The sequence below is a fragment of the Palaemon carinicauda genome, chromosome 34 (assembly GCF_036898095.1).
Source record: "Palaemon carinicauda isolate YSFRI2023 chromosome 34, ASM3689809v2, whole genome shotgun sequence".
NCBI lineage: Eukaryota > Metazoa > Arthropoda > Malacostraca > Decapoda > Palaemonidae > Palaemon > Palaemon carinicauda.
This window is the reverse complement of record NC_090758.1, coordinates 73,879,031-73,898,292: the sequence shown is the minus strand read 5'-3', so window position 1 is coordinate 73,898,292 and position 19,262 is coordinate 73,879,031. Positions and strand designations below refer to the sequence as shown.

The window sequence follows — 19,262 nt, the reverse complement described above, 5'->3', positions numbered from 1 at the left end:
ATCTTTGTTGCCGTTGTTTCAGTTGTTTACGGTATACTTAACCGACCCTAAACTGCTCCCACTTTTCAGCTTCCGGCTTTCGTCTTCGTTCCCGTTGTTTCAGTTGTTTACAGTATACTTAACCGACCCTAAACTGCTCCCACTTTTCACCTTCCGGCTTTCATCTTCGTTCCCGTTGTTCATCGGTTGTGTGTCTCCAGGTCATTTTTAATAGTAGATCCTCAGCTTACAAACACTGAGATACAAACGTAAATTCAACGGAAATCATCAATTTCAGATATTGTAACAACTCATAATGAAGTACTATGATCAAACAATATTATATAATTTAACGCGGTAAGCAAGACAACATTTGCAATATGAAGACAGACTATTTGTAGACTTTTGCAGCTGGAAATCTTAATGTCATGTACGTGAGGTGAAGTCTACCGTAGAGCAAAATTTATTAACCCTTTTACCCCCAAAGGACGTACTGGTACGTTTCACAAAACCCATCCCTTTACCCCCATGGACGTACCAGTACGTCCTTGCAAAAAAATGCTATAAAGATTTTTTTTTTCATATTTTTGATAAATTTTTGAAAAAATTCAGGTATTTTCCAAGAGAATGAGACCAACCTGACCTCTCTATGACAAAAATTAAGGCTGTTAGAGCAATTTTAAAAAAGTATACTGCAAAATGTGATGGGAAAAAAATAACCCCTTGTGGGTTAAGGGTTGGAAATTTCCAAAGAGCCTGGGGGTAAAAGGGTTAAAATATAACTTACAAACAGTCTTGGAACCTATTGAATTTGCAAGTTGAGGACTCCGTATTCAGATTATTTTTAGTTTTTCAAAACTATTCATTTGTGGAAAATGCTGCTGAGACAATTCTTAATGGTACGTGTGTATTTGGCTTCACATTTCTTGGTCAGTCTTAAGCAAAAGGAATCTTATTTATAAATTAATCTTATGAAAGAGCAAAGGTATAGATTAAGTCAGTCATGAGCTCAGTATTCAAAATAGCTAACATACGATCGGCATCACCATGTTAAGACAATCTGCAGTTGCATAAAATAGATTTTCTCATGAACATTTAGGAGTTTTAAAGACTCAATGGTCCCCATTTTAAAAAGATAACAGATGTAATTAGCCTAGAAAATAATATTAAAATGGAATGAAATATAAAGTTTTCAATATTAAACTTACCCGATAATCATGTAGCTGTCAACTCCGTTGCCCGACAGAATTCTACGGAAGGGATACGCCAGCGATCGCTATACAAGAGGGGGGTGTACTCACAAGCGCCACCTGTGGCCAGGTACTGCAGTACTTCTTGTTGACACCACTTCAATTTTTCCTCTGTCGTGCTTCCGGCAAGACGTTCATGGATACGCTTATAATTTTGGAGTCTTGTTCACGGTTTTTGGTGAAGTATTGCTCTAAGATTTCAGCTTTCGCTATTCAGGAAGTTTTATTATTAGCTTAGCTAACTTTTGGAATTAATTTGATTAATTATGGTGACGAAGAGAGTATGAACTCTCTTTCACCTTTAAATGGCCGACCCTTCCCTTAGACGGAAGTGTTGGTGTCTAAGAGAGTATAGACTCTCTTTCTTAATTTTGCTTAACAAAAGTTATAGATTTATTTTATATCTCTCCGCCTTTTATAGGCCTCTTCGATTAACTTCCTTTTATTATAAACTTATTAAAATTAATTTTTATATTTGTTTATATTCGACCTTTCCTAATAGTAGGCGGTCTTTTCTTGGTACCGAAGTTAATTAACATTGAGCCCGTCATTTCGGTTTTACCTGTTAACATATTATGCTATTTTAATGTTTTTGAAAGAATTTCTTTGATAGTCTCGTACTGTTTTCAAAGTTGAACTAACGTTTTGTTTTGTCTCTGCAGTTGTTGACGTTCAGAACGTTCAACTTGCGCTCTATCGTTACGATAGAGAGAGAATTTTCACGGTGTCACGTTGCAGTAAGAGTAACCGTGTCTAGCGTTTTGTTCATTCTTTCTTAACTTAATGGTTTTAATTCTAATAAAGGAACTTTTCATTTTGGGAAATATTTTCCTTTAACAATAATATGTTTTAACGATATATATGATTGGGCTCTTCTCTCAGGTTCTAAGTCAAGAGAGAGAGAGAGAGAGAGAGAGATAAGAGACGGAGGGAGAAAGAGGAGGATAAACGTTTCGTTCAAGCGAGTAACGTTGTTATCGTTTTTGCTCTTCTCCCTAGTCTCTTTAGGGGAAGAAGGTAAACGTTTCTAGAGTTTTTTCTTGTTCTCAAGCTTTATGCGGTGAGAGATTTTAAACGTAGTTTATTTGATCTAGTGTTTAGTCTCTTTCCAGCCACTGAATTATTTATCTTTCATTAGATTTTTCTGTTACATTGTAATTCTGTTTTCGCGATTACTAACTTTTGAGAAAGGATAGAATTGCGTGTTTCAGGTACAAACCACTTAAAGTTTCGAGTTCAGTGAAATAAGTGCAAACAGAAAATCAAAAGTGATAAGTGATTAGCGCAAAGTGTGTCAGTGTTGTGCGTGAGGGTACTTCTGTGCGTGCTAGTCGTCCTCCCAGTCCGGGACCTCTTGCAAGCTCCCAAGCCCAGGGGAGAAGCAATGTCGAAGGGCAAAAGGGTTCGGCAGGCCTTGATCGGCGCACAGAAGTATCCTCGGTGGTTGCGGGCGTGTCTTACAGAGACCGTCACTCCCACCCGCAGACGATTGAGCCCTTATTTTGCTCGTCTGCAGAAGAAATTTCGGGGAGAAAACGCTGGTCTCAGGTCTCAAGACCTCTTAAACGTAAAGTCCAGACCTATGCCAGACGTACAAAGTTAGAGTTCAACAACCCGGATGCAGTCATTGGGTTAGCTCTGACTCTCCTCAGTCATCAGGTGACTGCACACCTCCTAAGAGAGGTAAGGCGATGCCTCAACAGACCTTATCGTCTGTTGATCCCAAGACGACTTTGCTGCAGTCCATGCAGTCGCAGCTTGCGGTCTTAATGCGTGAGTTTCAGGCTGAGAAGGTTACACCTCCTCCTGCGAACGCTCCGCCTCTCCGCAGTCCAGTCTGCCAGGCGTACGAAGTTGAGGTTCCTCAGGCTACCTTACCGCGTTCTGAGTTGCCAGTTACCAGCGGTGTGCAGCAACCTCCGCCTCCTCCTGCGAGAGCTCCGCCTCACCGCAGTCCAGTCTGCCAGGCGTACGAAGTTGAGGTTCCTCAGGCTACCTTACCGCGTTCTGAGTTGCCAGTTACCAGCGTTGTGCAGCAACCTTAACCTTCCTTAAGGCAACCTCAGCAATGGGAGCAGGAGTCTTATGCCTTACTTCCTCCGCTTCCGCTTGCGGTTCCACCAGCGAGGCAACAATCTCTTGAGGTACGACAACCTCTTCCATCAATGAGGCAGCCACCTCAGCACTCGCTGCAGCGACCTAAACCCTCCTCAAGGCAAGAGTCTCAACTCCTTAGGCTAGCACCTCAGGAACCTCAACTCGCGAGACAAGAACTGCGTTCTGCGCAGCCGCTACCTCAACTCTCGCAGCTCACACCTCAGGAACCTTAACTCGTTCCTCAGGAACCTGCTACTGCGCATCCGCAACCCTTACAGCAAGCGCAACTCTTGAGGCAGCAACCTCATGCTATGAGTCAGCCACCTCAACGCATGCATCTGCCATTTTTTTCCTCAACTTGAGCTTCTTCCCATTCAACTTGGGAATAACAAATGACAATAATAACACCTCATTACTTTCATAACTTGCATTTGTAATCATATACATGTATGCCTACACAAATATTATGATAATGGAGGTTATTTGTATTACTTATATAAAAATATATTATTCCTTGCAATATATTTTTAACAAATCGCAAAATATGGCAAAAATATCTTCTAAACAAATGAATCATGAGTTATGAATGTAAGGTAATATTATGTTGATATTAAACCCCATGCAAGCATGCATGAAGTAATGCAGTGTTGCCAACAGGGCGAGTTTCCCTTTCCTGAGGTGAAGTAGATTATAGTACATTTAGTGTAGCTTAATTCTACGATTATCATGCCGTCTATCAAATTCATCAACAAAACAGTCTAAATCAATTCCCTCGGCACGTGCACTTTCAATGGACGGTAATGCGATATTACTCACTCTAGCACTGGTCATGGAATTTCTGAGAAATGTTACACGCCATGCAACACGCTCTGCTTACCTTACAGCATGCTCTACATACAGCATGCTCTGCATACAGCATGCTCTGCATACAACATGCTCTGCATACCTTACCGCATGCTTCTCAGTCACACATCTTTGGTTGTTGCCAACTCACTAGACTGTCAAGCAGTTTCATAACGTTGCCTTCTAGTCTGCTGCTTTTGCACCAGTGAAACCCTCACTGAGAGAACTTAGCTTTTCTCGGATATGGTCCCTGTAGATGAGAAAGTGCTTTTCTCCCTCCTTCTGATATTCCCTTGAGGACTCTGTCATTTGGAGAGGAGCCTTTAGCTGCGTAGCCTCCTATGGACTTTTATTTAAGCATAACATGCTCCCAGGGAAGGTAATGGTTCCACTTCAGTCGCTAACCCCGTCTGTTACCACACCTGCTCCCATAGACCTTGAGCTGTGTTGCAAGACATGCAGTCCAAGCTTAGTCCTTGTTAGAGGATTTTTTTGTTTACGGAGTCAGTGTGTCACTGGGAAGACGTTCAACAACCAGCAGAAGTGACTTGTTGTGACGCAGTGCGGCAACCTCAGCAACCCGATAAGGAGTTGTCTGTACGACCCAGACAGTCTAGACAGCTTCGGGTTGTCACTGTACTTCCTCGCTTCCCCATGGTTGACAGTTCACAGACTGTGCAGCAGTACCATGATCTTGTGTCCGGCTCCGTCAGACGACTGGCTTTTAAGAGCTCCCACAAGTCGTCGCTGTCTGGAGATTCTCAGATGGACTATGGATCTGACCAAGGAACTGGGCCTCCTGGTCAATTTTGAGGAGTCTCAGCTCGTCCCATCCCAGACCATTGTCTCCCTGGGTATGGATCTTCAGAGTCGAGCTTTTCGGGCTTTTCCGTCGGCCCCAAGGATATTCCAAGCCCTAGAATGCATCCAGAGCATGCTGAGAAGGAACCGATGCTCAGTCAGGTAGTGGATGAGTCTAACAGGGACACTTTCATCGCTGGCCCTGTTCATCGTGTTAGGGAGACTCCACCTCCCCCCCTTCAGTATCATCTAGCTGCTCACTGGATAAAGGACATGACGCTAGAGACGGTCTCAGTTCCTGTTTCCGAAGAGAGGAGGTCTTCTCTCGCGTGGTGTAAGAACAGCTTTCTTCTCAAGGAAGTCTATCTTTGGCTGTTCAGAAACCCGACCGCCTTCTCCTCTCGGACGCATCAGACACGGGCTGGGGTGCGACTTTGGACGGACAGGAATACTCGGGAACATGGAATCAGGAACAAAGGACACTTCACATCAATTGCAAGGAGTTGTTGGCGGTTCTTCTGGCCTTGATAAACTTCAAGTCCCTCCAGCTTAACAAAGTGGTGGAGGTGGACTCTGACAACACCACAGCCCTGGCTTACATCTTCAAGCAGGGAGGGACTCTTTCGTGAAGTTGTTCTAGATCGCAAGGGACCTCCTCATCTGGTCTAAAGATCGAAAGCTCACGCTGGTAACGAGGTTCATTCAGGGCGGTATGAATGTCATGGCAGATCACCTCAGCCGGAAGGGTCAGGTCATCCCCACAGAGTGGACCCTTCACAAGAATGTTTGCAGCAGACTTTGGGCCCTGTGGGGTCAGCCAACCATAGATCTGTTCGCTACCTCGATAACCTAGAGACTCCTGTTGTATTGTTCTCCGATTCCAGACCCAGCAGCAGTTCACGTGGATGCTTTTCTGCTGGATTGGTTCCATCTCGACCTGTATGCATTCCCGCCGTTCAAGATTGTCAACAGGGTACTTCAGAAGTTCTCCTCTCGCAAAGGGACACGGCTGACGTTGGTTGGCTCCGCTCTGGCCCGCGAGAGAATGGTTCTTAGAGGTACTGCAATGGCTGGTCGACATTCCCAGGACTCTTCCTCTAGGAGTGAACCTTCTACGTCTACCTCACGTAAAGAAGGTACACCCAAACCTCCACGCTCTTCGTCTGACTGCCTTCAGACTTTCGAAAGACTCTCAAGAGCTAGGGGCTTTTCGAAGGAGGCAGCCAGAGCGATTGCCAAAGCAAGGAGAACATCCACTCTCAGAATCTATCAGTCTCAAGGGGAAGTCTTCCGTAGCTGGTACAAGACCAATGCAGTTTCCTCAACCAGTAACACTGTAACCCAGATTGCTGACTTCCTGTTATATCTAAGGAAAGTAAGATCCCTTTCAGCTCCTACGATCAAGGGTTACAGAAGTATGTTGGCAGCGGTTTTCCGCCACAGAGGCTTGGATCTTTCCACCAACAAAGATCTACAGGACCTCCCTAGGTCTTTTGAGACCTCAAAGGAACGTCGGTTGTCCACTCCAGGCTGGAATCTAGACGTGGTCCTAAGGTTCCTTATGTCATCAAGATTTGAACCTCTCCAATTAGCCTCTTTTTAGGTCCTCACATTAAAAACTCTTTTCCTCGTGTGCTTGACAACAGCTAAAAGAGTAAGTGAGATCCACACCTTCAGCAGGATCATTGTTTTCACATCTGAAACGGCTACATGTTCCTTGCAGCTCGGTTTTTGCTAAACGAGCTTCCTTCACGTCCTTGGCCTAAGTCGTTCGAGATCCCAAGCCTGTCCAACTTGGTGGGGAATGAACTGGAGAGAGTACTTTGCCCAGTTAGAGCTCTTAGGTACTATCTAAAAAGGTCTTTACCTTTACGAGGACAATCAGAAGCCTTATGGTGTGCTATCAAGAAACCTTCTTTTCCAAGTTCTAAGAACTCAGTTTCTTACTATTCAGGCTTCTGATTAGAGAAGCACATTCTCATCTGAAGGAAGAAGACCTTGCTTTGCTGAAGGTAAGGACACATGAAGTGAGAGCTGTGGCTACTTCAGTGGCCTTCAAACAGAGCCATTCTCTGCAGAGTGTTATGGATGCAACCTATTTGAGAAGCAAGTCAGTGTTCGCATCATTCTATCTCAAAGATGTCCAGTCTCTTTACGAGTACTGCTACACCCTGGGACCATTCGTAGCAACGAATGCAGTAGTAGGCGAGGGCTCAGCCACTACATTCCCATAATCCCATAACCTTTTAACCTTTCTCTTGAATACTTTTTATGGGTTGTACGGTCGGCTAAGAAGCCTTCCACATCCTTGTTGATTTGGCGGGTGGTCAATTCTTTCTTGAGAAGCGCCGAGGTTAAAGGTTGTGATGAGGTCCTTTAGTATGGGTTGCAGCCCTTGATACTTCAGCACCTTAGAGTTGTTCAGCCTCCTAAGAGGAACGCTGCGCTCAGTAAGGAAGACGAACTTATTTAAGGCAGAGTAATGGCTCAAGTCGACTTCCTTACCAGGTACTTGTAATTTCATTGTTATTTTGAATAACTGATAATATGAAATACGGGATACTTAGCTTCTTGATATACATGTACACTGGTTTTCACCCACCTCCCTGGGTGTGAATCAGCTACATGATTATCGGGTAAGTTTAATATTGAAAAATGTTATTTTCATTAGTAAAATAAATTTTTGAATATACTTACCCGATAATCATGATTTAATTGACCCACCCTTCCTCCCCATAGAACCAGTGGACCGAGGAAAAATTGAAGTGGTGTCAACAAGAAGTACTGCAGTACCTGGCCACAGGTGGCGCTTGTGAGTACACCCCCCTCTTGTATAGCGATCGCTGGCGTATCCCTTCCGTAGAATTCTGTCGGGCAACGGAGTTGACAGCTACATGATTATCGGGTAAGTATATTCAAAAATTTATTTTACTAATGAAAATAACATTTTTAAATGATTGACAAATAAAAAATGTTGCTTAACCCCTTTTACCCCCAATGGATGTACTGGTACGTTTCACAAAACTTATCCCTTTACCCCCATGGACGTACCGGTACGTCCTTGCAAAAATACTTTTTTACATTTTTTTTGCATATTTTTGATAACTTTATGAGAAACTTCAGGCATTTTCCAAAATAATGAGACCAACCTGACCTCTCTATGATTAAAATTAAGGCTGTTAGAGCAATTAAAAAAAAAATATATATTGCAAAATGTGCTTGAAAAAAAAATATCCGGGTGTTAAGGGTTGGAAAGTTCCAAAAGAATATCCGGTGGTTAAGGGTTAAAAGTTCCAAATAGCGTTGGGGGTAAAGGGGTTAATATCCATAGCTGATGTAAAATATAGAGGGTCTCCCCTATACACTTGGAGTCTGTGCTTTGCGCATTGATACACTGTCCTTAGAGCAGGATAGCGAATATTGCTTTAGGTATTCATGTCATGAGGCCCTCTGCATCAATAGGCATAGGAGGAGATGATGATGATCGACATCTTATTGGATTCCCTGTTCTAGGCTTACACAGGAATGTTCTTGTAGACGACACAGCAAGTTATCCCCTTAGAAGAAGAATATAGAAATCTAGACCTAAATTTGGTTCACAGAAAAAATACATACATACATATACCAAGGCACTTCCCCAAATTTTGGGGGGGTAGCCGACATCAACAAATGAAACAAAAACAAAAAAGGGGACCTCTACTCTCTACGTTCCTCCCAGCCTAACAAGGGACTCAACCGAGCTCAGCTGGTACTGCTAGGGTGCCACAGCCCACCCTCCCACATTATCCACCACAGATGAAGCTTCATAATGCTGAATCCCCTACTGCTGCTACCTCAAAATGTTTTGGAAAATATGACGAGAGATTAAAAAAAAACCTATTTAATGATATGCTGTATCGAGATGTTTAGTGCAGTGATGTGGCCAAATGACTATACTACAGTACATTGAAAATAAAATTATTAGAAATTTTAACATAATTTCCAAGCTTTAAAATTCTCTACATACTTCTGTTTTCCATCATTCATATTTTCTATCTTTTGAGGTGATGTGGTACTTCTCTTGGTTAGATGCTCTTTTGTTTTTTATTTCATTGTCTCGTTCTACTCCGCTGTTCAACTTTTTTACTATGATCTTGTAAATACCAGCTGGTTCATGGAGTGTAGAGATGGGACACTAAATACCAAAGTATATAGAATAGTACAGGGATATACAGTTAATTCTAACAGTCTTGCCTTCTCCATCATAAAGCTCAACACTTCATACTATTTTAGAAGTTTCAATCCAGCTGTGACCAGACAGTGGAATGATCTTCTTAATCAGGTAGTTGAATCGGTAGAACTTCAATTGTTCAAACTTGTAGTTGATGTTTTTTATGCTTAACAGGCTGACAGAAGTCTCTCTGCGTAGTTTATATATGAAAGATCTATTTTAGTGTTTTATCTAATCTATATATTTTATAATCATTATTCATTACTTCTCCTATAGTTTATTTATTTCCTCTCACTGGACTACTTTTCCATATTGGAGGCCTTGGACTTATGGCATCCTGCTTTTCCAACTAGGGTTGTAGCGTAGCTAGTAATGGTGATGATAATGATAGTAGTACAGTAGTAGTCATAATTATAGGGGGATGTTAAGAACTGTGACAGTTATACTACAGTTTCCATTTTAATTTGCTGTCAGGACTAGCTTATTGATAGCTGTCAGATTCCAGATTTTATTTTAAATGTCTGTATTAAATTATCTTCAAGGCAAAATTGAGAGCTGTACTCGGGTACTTCAGAGTACTAGACCATACCATCTCTTTATTTTACTTTTAACAGGTTGAGTAAGTTTTTAGTTGGAGAGTTTGGGTCCCCATTGGAAAGAACTGTGTGATCTTAAAGCCACTTTTCTCCCCTCTTCCTTATTTAGACCGCTAGTAATCTAGGTATGTAGAGAAAAGAGTTGGTCCCCATTAGAAAGAAATGTGTGATCTTAGAGCCACTTTTCTCCCCTCTTCCTTATTTAGACAGCTAGTAATCTAGGTATGTGGAGAAAAGAGTTGGTACCCATTGGAAAGAAATGTGTGATCTTGAAGCCACTTTTCTCCCCTCTTCCTTATTGAGACAGCTAGTAATCTAGGTATGTGGAGAAAAGAGTTGGTCCCTATTAGAAAGAAATGTGTGATCTTGAAGCCACTTTTCTCCCCTCTTCCTTATTGAGACAGCTAGTAATCTAGGTATGTGGAGAAAAGAGTTGGTCCCTATTAGAAAGAAATGTGTGATCTTGAAGCCACTTTTCTCCCCTCTTCCTTATTGAGACAGCTAGTAATCTAGGTATGTGGAGAAAAGAGTTGGTCCCCATTAGAAAGAAATGTGTGATCTTAAAGCCACTTTTCTCACCTCTTCCTTATTGAGACAGCTAGTAATCTAGGTATGTGGAGAAAAGAGTTGGTCCCTATTAGAAAGAAATGTGTGATCTTGAAGCCACTTTTCTCCCCTCTTCCTTATTGAGACAGCTAGTAATCTAGGTATGTGGAGAAAAGAGTTGGTCCCCATTAGAAAGAAATGTGTGATCTTAAAGCTTAAAGCCACTTTTCTCCCCTCTTCCTTATTGAGACAGCTAGTAATCTAGGTATGTGGAGAAAAGAGTTGGTCCCTATTAGAAAGAAATGTGTGATCTTGAAGCCACTTTTCTCCCCTCTTCCTTATTGAGACAGCTAGTAATCTAGGTATGTGGAGAAAAGAGTTGGTCCCTATTAGAAAGAAATGTGTGATCTTGAAGCCACTTTTCTCCCCTCTTCCTTATTGAGACAGCTAGTAATCTAGGTATGTGGAGAAAAGAGTTGGTCCCCATTGGAAAGAAATGTGTGATCTTAAAGCCACTTTTCTCACCTCTTCCTTATTGAGACAGCTAGTAATCTAGGTATGTGGAGAAAAGAGTTGGTCCCTATTAGAAAGAAATGTGTGATCTTGAAGCCACTTTTCTCCCCTCTTCCTTATTGAGACAGCTAGTAATCTAGGTATGTGGAGAAAAGAGTTGGTCCCCATTAGAAAGAAATGTGTGATCTTAAAGCCACTTTTCTCACCTCTTCCTTATTGAGACAGCTAGTAATCTAGGTATGTGGAGAAAAGAGTTGGTCCCTATTAGAAAGAAATGTGTGATCTTGAAGCCACTTTTCTCCCCTCTTCCTTATTGAGACAGCTAGTAATCTAGGTATGTGGAGAAAAGAGTTGGTCCCCATTGGAAAGAAATGTGTGATCTTAAAGCCACTTTTCTCCCCTCTTCCTTATTGAGACAGCTAGTAATCTAGGTATGTAGAGAAAAGAGTTGGTCCCCATTAGAAAGAAATGTGTGATCTTAAAGCCACTTTTCTCACCTCTTCCTTATTTAAACAGCTAGTAATCTAGGTATGTGGAGAAAAGAGTTGGTACCCATTGGAAAGAAATGTGTGATCTTGAAGCCACTTTTCTCCCCTCTTCCTTATTTAGACAGCTAGTAATCTAGGTATGTGGAGAAAAGATCCTCAAGAAAATTTACTGCCAAATATAAACTAACAACTGTAAATAAGGGCGAGAAAACAAACTGTATTCATAGCCGCTATCCTGATTGGAATTGAGGAAAGCTGTCTGAGAAACTGGAAGAAACTGAAGCAAAATTTAAAATTAACTCTTCTCATTTAAGGATGACCCTATTAAATGTAGAAACTGATAATAGGTCCTGCTAAGCAGGGTAGTAGGTCGTAACTTATCTGCTTTGCGTATGCTTTGCATTTTAACCAAGTGACTTTTACATGGTAGGACTGCTGTTAGGGGTCGAAGGTCATCTCTCTTACTCCTTTAGAAGAGCCGATATACATACATACATATACCAAGGCATTTCCCCCAATCTTGGGGGGTAGCCGACATCAACAAATGAAACAAAAACAAAAAAGGGGACCTCTACTCTCTACGTTCCTCCTGTGGCCGCGGGGGCATATAAAAAAGTAGAATAGCGCCAACATTATCCCTGCGTGTCGTAAGAGGCGACTAAAAGGGACGGGACGAGGGGGCTTCAAACCCCCCTCTCCAGTATCTACATCCTGTGATACATCGACAAAGAAGAGCCGATATTAAACAGATTAAGTTATATTACCACCTCCCAGTGCCTTAATAAGTTAAGCTGCCAAGAAAGTCTTAAAAAATATAAATATATAAAGGTTAGGGACTTATGAAGGGACTTATGAAAATTAACATCTTTATGTATTATGTCTGTTAGATTGCTGAAGACATTTTTATAGCTTAACAGAGTTTCTCTTAGATATTTTACGTGGTATGCTGGTCTCTTCTCAAGATGATAGATTCTCCCTTTTTCATGTTTTTTATTGATGATGAAGTTCGTGTTTGTGAATCTAGTCCCCACATTTATCAAGTTCTCCTTTGGTTATTTGTAGAGATGTTTTATCCCTCTTAAGAAATATTCTAGTTTTAGATATCTATCAGAAGTAGAATTTATGCTGGATACTTTTATGAATAGACTTTCGTATTCTGTGATTCACTGAAGCTAATCATTAGAGAAGTGTCTGTTATTTACAATTGGGAGACCTGTTTTGAAATGGAACTCTAGAATTGGTAATTTAAGCGGAATACATAAGTTCATTCACTTTGGATGCAGGCAGAAGTGGTATTATCCGCAATAAGGTTTTCCTTTGTTAGTTGTGTTCTTGTATGCACCTAGATTAATACAATAGGCGTTCGTACCCTTACGTCTGGATCCTTACATTTACCTCGGTACAAGAATTTACTCCTCAGGCATTCATACCCTCATGTCAGGATCTTGACATTAGTTTTGGTTTAAGGTTTTCAGAGAAAAATTAAATCTTGCAACTTTCTATATTTGAAACTCTTGGATGATCTTTCTCGGAGCTCCAAATAATTTCAGCACAGATCAGTTTCTAACTCTGACGAAAAGCACTATCCCACTTTGGTATAGTTTTAAATTGTTTTCTTTAAGGCTGCCATCGCCTTTCTAGCATTACTTAAATTGAGAAGCTTTAACACGTTGGTCCCTCAGCTCCATCATTCTCTATTTAAAGAAGTTGCGTATGAATTTACTTTGAGATTATCCATACTGTTTCAATTTGATCTCTTTTGTAGTGAAAGGTTCTGTCGTTGCAGAGGATTCAACATTAGGTTTCCAGGACTTATTTACCTTGTTGAACTATTGCTATATTTTTTACATGAACCTCTAGTGAAATCTATTTCGGATGACTTGGAATTTTTCTTCATAATTCTCTTCTCCCCAGCATTTCCCCTTAATGTCCGTCTTCCAGTAAGTGTTGCTGACCCTCCCCAGTTTGAAAAACCAAAGAATCATAGTTTCTACAGATTTAAAAACCAAAGAACCTTACTTTCTACAGATTGAAAAACCAAAGAACCTTACTTTCTACAGATTGAAAAACCAAAGAACCTTACTTTCTACAGATTGAAAAACCAAAGAATCATAGTTTCTACAGATTGAAAAACCAAAGAACCATAGTTTCTACAGTTTGAAAAACCAAAGAATCATAATCTCTACAGATTGAAAAACCAAAACACATTTTATAATGCTTACATTCCCCATTTTTTAAGAAAGGGTTTACGATAGATTGCATCGCCCCAAGTTATATTTTGTCGTTCAGTATTCCCAAGTAGGCCATGCCAGCTGCTACCACCTTTAAGGTCAACTAGGTCATACTCTGGTGAATTTTTATCGAGGCACCGTCGTGCAACCCGTTAGCCTCTTGACGCAAAGCTCAGCACCTGGCAGGAAATGTTTGGAGTTACTTTGAAAACTTTTTTCTTTGAATCCTTGTGTAACATTAGCAAGTACTTACATTCTCCCGCCATTTTGGATCTTTATAGAAAAATACTTATAAGATACTTTGGTGCGAGGTTCAGACGAGAGGCCTAAAAGATTATGGGAAATATTTGTGTGATAATTTAAGTAGCTTAGTCGTTTTCAGTAAATTAGTAGTTAAATCTTTTTCTCTTTTGACATTATATTCAGATGTCATTAAAGGGAGGCTTTAAGCCAATGAAAGCTATCCTTTTTATTTTTATTTTATTTTTTTTGTAAATAGAATTCTATTCAATTTCATTTTTCTCTCTATATCCTTCTCTTTTCTCCTTGCTCTCTATCAGCAAGGCTGTGCCTACATTTCACAAAATATTTTAGACAAACCTTTAGTTCACTAAACTTTTCTTGTCTCTGACGAGTTCTCTCCACACTAATCATTGCAGTTATTATTTTGATAACTGAATAAGTCAAGTTTTCTTCTTCACACTCCTCAAGTTGAGCACAAGAATGTTTTAAAAAATTTCAGATGAGCATTCGATGTATATAAAATATTTTCAGTCATTATTCTAGAGTTATATCATGTCTATACGTTGTTCATTGTTTCTTGTGATATTTTATATTGCACTCATACATTTTTTTATTGCAGTATTTTTTTTTTATTGGCCCTCGTGAAAAGTACCACGTTGTATCTGTATTCTGTCTTTCTCTTTCAGCGTCTGCATTGCGCACTGCCCAAAATTTGGAGCCGCTACCCTTTGCCGGAGTCTGACCGTAGATTATCCAAAGATAGGTCTTATGTGTAAAGTATTAGAATTTGCAGTGTAAGTGTTCGGTTTTTCCAACATCTTATTTCAGGTTGAAAACTGTGTACAGAGCTCCTTGGAATATGAATTTTTAATTTTTGAGTCATATGAAAGTACAGATTTTTTGCAAAAAAAAACTAAAAAAAAAATCTTCAATTGTATAGCATCTTTCTCACTCAGAAATTGCCTCGTGTTCCAGAGATTTGTATTTCTTCACTTTTCAGGTTTTATCTCAGATTTGCTCATGTAGTGTAGAGTAAAGAGATGAAGACTTGAAGTTGGTTGCGTCATTTAACCTTTTTTGTGGTCTCGGCTTGAGGTCGAGAGGTGTGGATACCCAATTAATCTTGCCTACAGATTGGGAGGCTGTTCTACATACATACATATACCAAGGCACTTCCCCCAATTTTGGGGGGTAGCCGACATCAACAAATGAAACAAAAACAAAAGAGGGGACCTCTACTCTCTACGTTCCTCCCAGCCTAACTGTTCTAACTCATTGAAATCAATCAATATTTTATAATGCTTTGCTCACTTGGCTTCCAAAGCAAATATCGTCACGTGCACTATAGTCCATTTCTTTTAGCGATGCAGATTTGCACCGACTCGCAGGGGTGCCCTTTTAGCTCGGAAAATTTTCCTGATCGCTGATTGGTTAGAATTATCTCGCCCATCCAATCAGCGATCAGGAAACTTTTCCGAGCTAAAAGGGCACCGCTGCGAGTCGGTGCAAATCTGCATCGCTAAAAGAAATTGACTATAGACTAGTGGTTTCCAAAGAAGGCAGAACCGTCCCCCTTGGGGCACTGGATTTGTATTTGGGAGCGATGAGGAAAAAGCTGTGGTAGGGGTCAATGGGCTGGCATTATAAGAGCATTTCAAGCTATACATTTTTATCTAATATAAGATCTTAATACATACATAATACATACATATACCAAGGCACTTCCCCCATTTTTGGAGGGTAGCCGACATCAACAAATGAAACAAAAAACAAAAAAGGGGACCTCTACTATCTACGTTCCTCCCAGCCTAGCAAGGGACTCAACTGAGTTCAGGTGGTACTGCTATGATAAAACAAATGTCATAATAGCAAAAGCAAAGAAACTTGTGTGCATTTTATAGATAATGAAATTGACATTAAAATTATAAACAAATACGTAGCCCTGTTACATAGTTTACAGTGTTTCAAGGGGAAGGGGGCCACAGGGACTCCATCTGGAAGCCATTGAACACAAGCTTGAAAAGGTTTCTGAACTACTCGACTAGACTATCTATTATTTATGCAAGTTATTTTTAACTCATTGTTTTTACAATGAAGTGGAATTGGCACTGCCCAAAACATTTTTCTTTGTTTGAAACCAACTTTAGAATTTACTGGGTAATTCAATGGTAAAGTATATTTTACTGATGTTTTGTACACTTAACTCTTTTACCCCCAATGGACGTACTGGTACGTTTCACAAAACTCGTCCCTTTATCCCCAAGGACGTACTGGTACATACTTGCAAAAAACTGCCATTTACATTTTTTTTTTCATATTTTTGATAACTTTATGAGAAACTTCAGGCATTTTCCAAAAGAATGAGACCAACCTGACTTCTATGATGAAAATTAAGGCTGAAAGAGCAATTTAAAAAATATATATTGCAAAATGTGCTTGAAAAAAAAATGCCTGGGGGTTAAGGGTTGGAAAGTTCCAAGGGTTAACTCAGAGATGCATACCCAGTGATTCTTGGCTACACATATTGTGGATGCATTGGAAATTACCAAGTTACTTGCAGTCAAAACTGACAAAGATTACATCTTGGAGACCTCAAATGTTCTAAGTTGGAGCTTTAGAGAAAAAAATTAAAATTTAGCCCCCAAACTTGCTCTATTTCTCAACCCTTTTACCCCCAAAGGACGTACTGGTACGTTTCACAAAAGCCATCCCTTTACCCCCATGGACGTACCGGTACGTCCTTGCAAAATCATGCGATAAAATTTTTTTTTTTCATATTTTTGATAATTTTTTGAGAAAAATCAGGCATTTTCCAAGAGAATGAGACCAACCTGACCTCTCTATGACAAAAATTAAGCCTGTTAGAGCAATTTAAAAAAAAAGTATACTGCAAAATGTGATGGGAAAATAATAACCCCTTGGGGGTTAAGGGTTGGAAATTTCCAAATAGCATGGGGGTAAAAGGGTTAATTAAATTTTTATATTTAATCTTTTAGACCAAAAGAGTGCATCCTGGAGATGTCAGAAGTTCTTAGTTTTGAGTTTGGAAGAGAAAAACGATAAAATTCAGCCCACAAAGTTTCTCTTTTTCTTACTTAAATTTTGAAATCTAATCTTTTGGAGTATTATAAATACCTATAAAACTGTGATTCTTTGATCAGGTTGAAATACATACATCCATACATACATATACCAAGGCACCTCCCCCAATTTTGGGGTTAGCCGACATCAACAAATGAAACAAAAACAAAAAAGGGGACCTCTACTCTCTACGTTCCTCCAGCCTAACAAGGGACTCAACCGAGTTCAGCTGGTACTGCTAGGTTGAAATACAATGATGATAAAAAAACATAGAACTATCATAAAAGTCAAGGTATAAACATGGAGTTGTGTCACCCCTTGCGTTAAGTTGTTTGTTTGGTCCCTAGGTTCCAATTAGCCCTAGTTCCCAGTTCAAATAACCTCCTAGACGCCCTATAAGCAGGCCCATGTTGCCGCTATTACAGCAGTTTAAATTTTAACACTTTATTCTAAAAGGATTTAAAAGGATCATTTGTATTTAATCAATTTTGTAAATACTGTCATAAAAAAACAACTAAACCTGTATAGCTGCACTATCAATTAATAGTTGAAACTTAATAATATTGGAATTGTATTTCAAGAGGCTGAAATTGATAGTAGTACAAAATGTAGCAAAAATCCTTCTCAATTCATTGCCACAGAATTAAAGGTTTGTTTAAGCAAGCATTGAAATACAGTTTCCAACCTCTTCCCACGTGGTCGTGAACACCAATGTTAATCTCTAGAACCGTAAGAGGAAATTCATCTTCCCAGATGTTCCTCAGGAAAGAAGGGTTTTCAAACTTTTCAAACTAATATTTTAAAGATATGACATGTCTTCCGAATGTTTGTTTGTTAATGGAAAAATCTCAACGAAACACTACAATGCTTACATAAGACCTTATTTGTAGGGGTACTTCTAAAATGGAAGAAGTAACCCCCAAAAGATGCATGACCTAGATTGTGGTGGGAAGATCGTACCTATAAAGAGGAAGAAGATGTATATACTGTGTTGTATTCTAAGCTCTGAAACATGTTGAGATCTCTCAAAGAGATAATTTTGTCCACTTGATTGAGGGAAAGAAAATATAAAGATGGGAACTAATTGGGATATAGCAATAAGAGCATAAGATGGAAGGAGAGAGGAGACGTATCGTCAAACATTTGACCCAGGAAGGTAAGACTGTCTGGATATGCAAATGGTTTTTAGTGTTTTCATGTAGGATACCCTTTTTTTTATAATGGTATGTATTATCTCAGTTATTGATTTGTTTTGTTTTTCCATTCATAAATGCAATAATATCCCCTGGCCTACAAGTGTTGACAGAAACCTAATGAAGCCTGTGAATAGTGGTTTTCACACACCCCTGCTTTATACACGATGCCCACTGGGTGTTCGCGCGAGGGTAGTAACCTCTGCATTCCATACTTTAAATTTCTCTGGTATATTTGGAAGTATTTATATCAGAAAAGTGTAAAGAAGGATTCTTTTCACCGGGCGTCACAGGTATCTCCCCAGAAATAGATTTTTCCTTTGTCAAAATCCCTTTTTTATATGTAACAGCTCCTCACGTATCCTTCCCCTTAGTGGATTAGACTGGGTAAAGTCTATTAGGGGTGCAGATATCTATAGTTATCTCCGAATACGACCCTGATCATACACGATATCTTCAGATAGTCGTTCCGGGGGTTAGAACCCCGTGATACCTGACGGTAATTCTCTTGTAATATCACTCGCAGAAATATTATACAGTAGGAAGCTGCCGAAGGGAATTTCCATCGGGACGACATGGCTATCTCACCCAAAAATTGATTTTTCTTACATCAAAATCCGTTAAGTGTCAGTCATATTCACTTTACACAAAATTATACGGTTGTGCTCGTCGAGACATTTCATTGTTTACTTAACCCTCTTACCCCCAAAGGACGTACTGGTACATTTCACAAAACCCATCCCTTTACCCCCATGGACGTACCGATACGTCCTTGCAAAAAAATGCAATAAAAAATTTTTTTTTCAGATTTTTGATAATTTTTTGAAAAAATTCAGGCATTTTCCAAGAGAATGAGACTAACCTGACCTCTCTATGACCAAAATTAAGGCTGTAAGAGCAATTTAAAAAGAAAAAAATGTGCTTGGAAAAAAAATAACCCCTGGGGGTTAAGGGTTGGAAAGTTCCAAATAGCCTGGGGGTAAAAGGGTTAATGTTTACAGGTGTACTTTTCCTAATTTATTGCCTTCCCCTTTAGTCTCCTGTCGTTTTGGATGAACATGAATCTCTTGAAATCTTTCTTCTCCTTCTTGCCTTTTGAACAATATTCAAATTTGTCCATTTCAATTTCAAATATACAAATGCATTTTGCTTTTGATGATTTCAGCAAAGTTTCGTTCCTCTTTTCGTTGC

At 39.8% G+C, this 19,262-nt stretch overlaps 1 protein-coding gene across 2 annotated transcripts in view; it reads left to right on the top strand.

Annotated features, from left to right (window-relative positions):
- The window catches only part of LOC137626453 (arginine/serine-rich protein PNISR-like), a 68,270-nt gene extending 53,420 nt beyond the window's left edge, over positions 1 to 14,850 (top strand). For both annotated transcript variants that reach the window (XM_068357455.1, XM_068357453.1), the window contains one exon: positions 14,484 to 14,850. The gene's annotated coding sequence lies outside the window, so the exon portion shown is untranslated. The remainder of the gene's footprint in view (positions 1 to 14,483) is intronic.
- Positions 14,851 to 19,262: the final 4,412 nt, after the last annotated feature.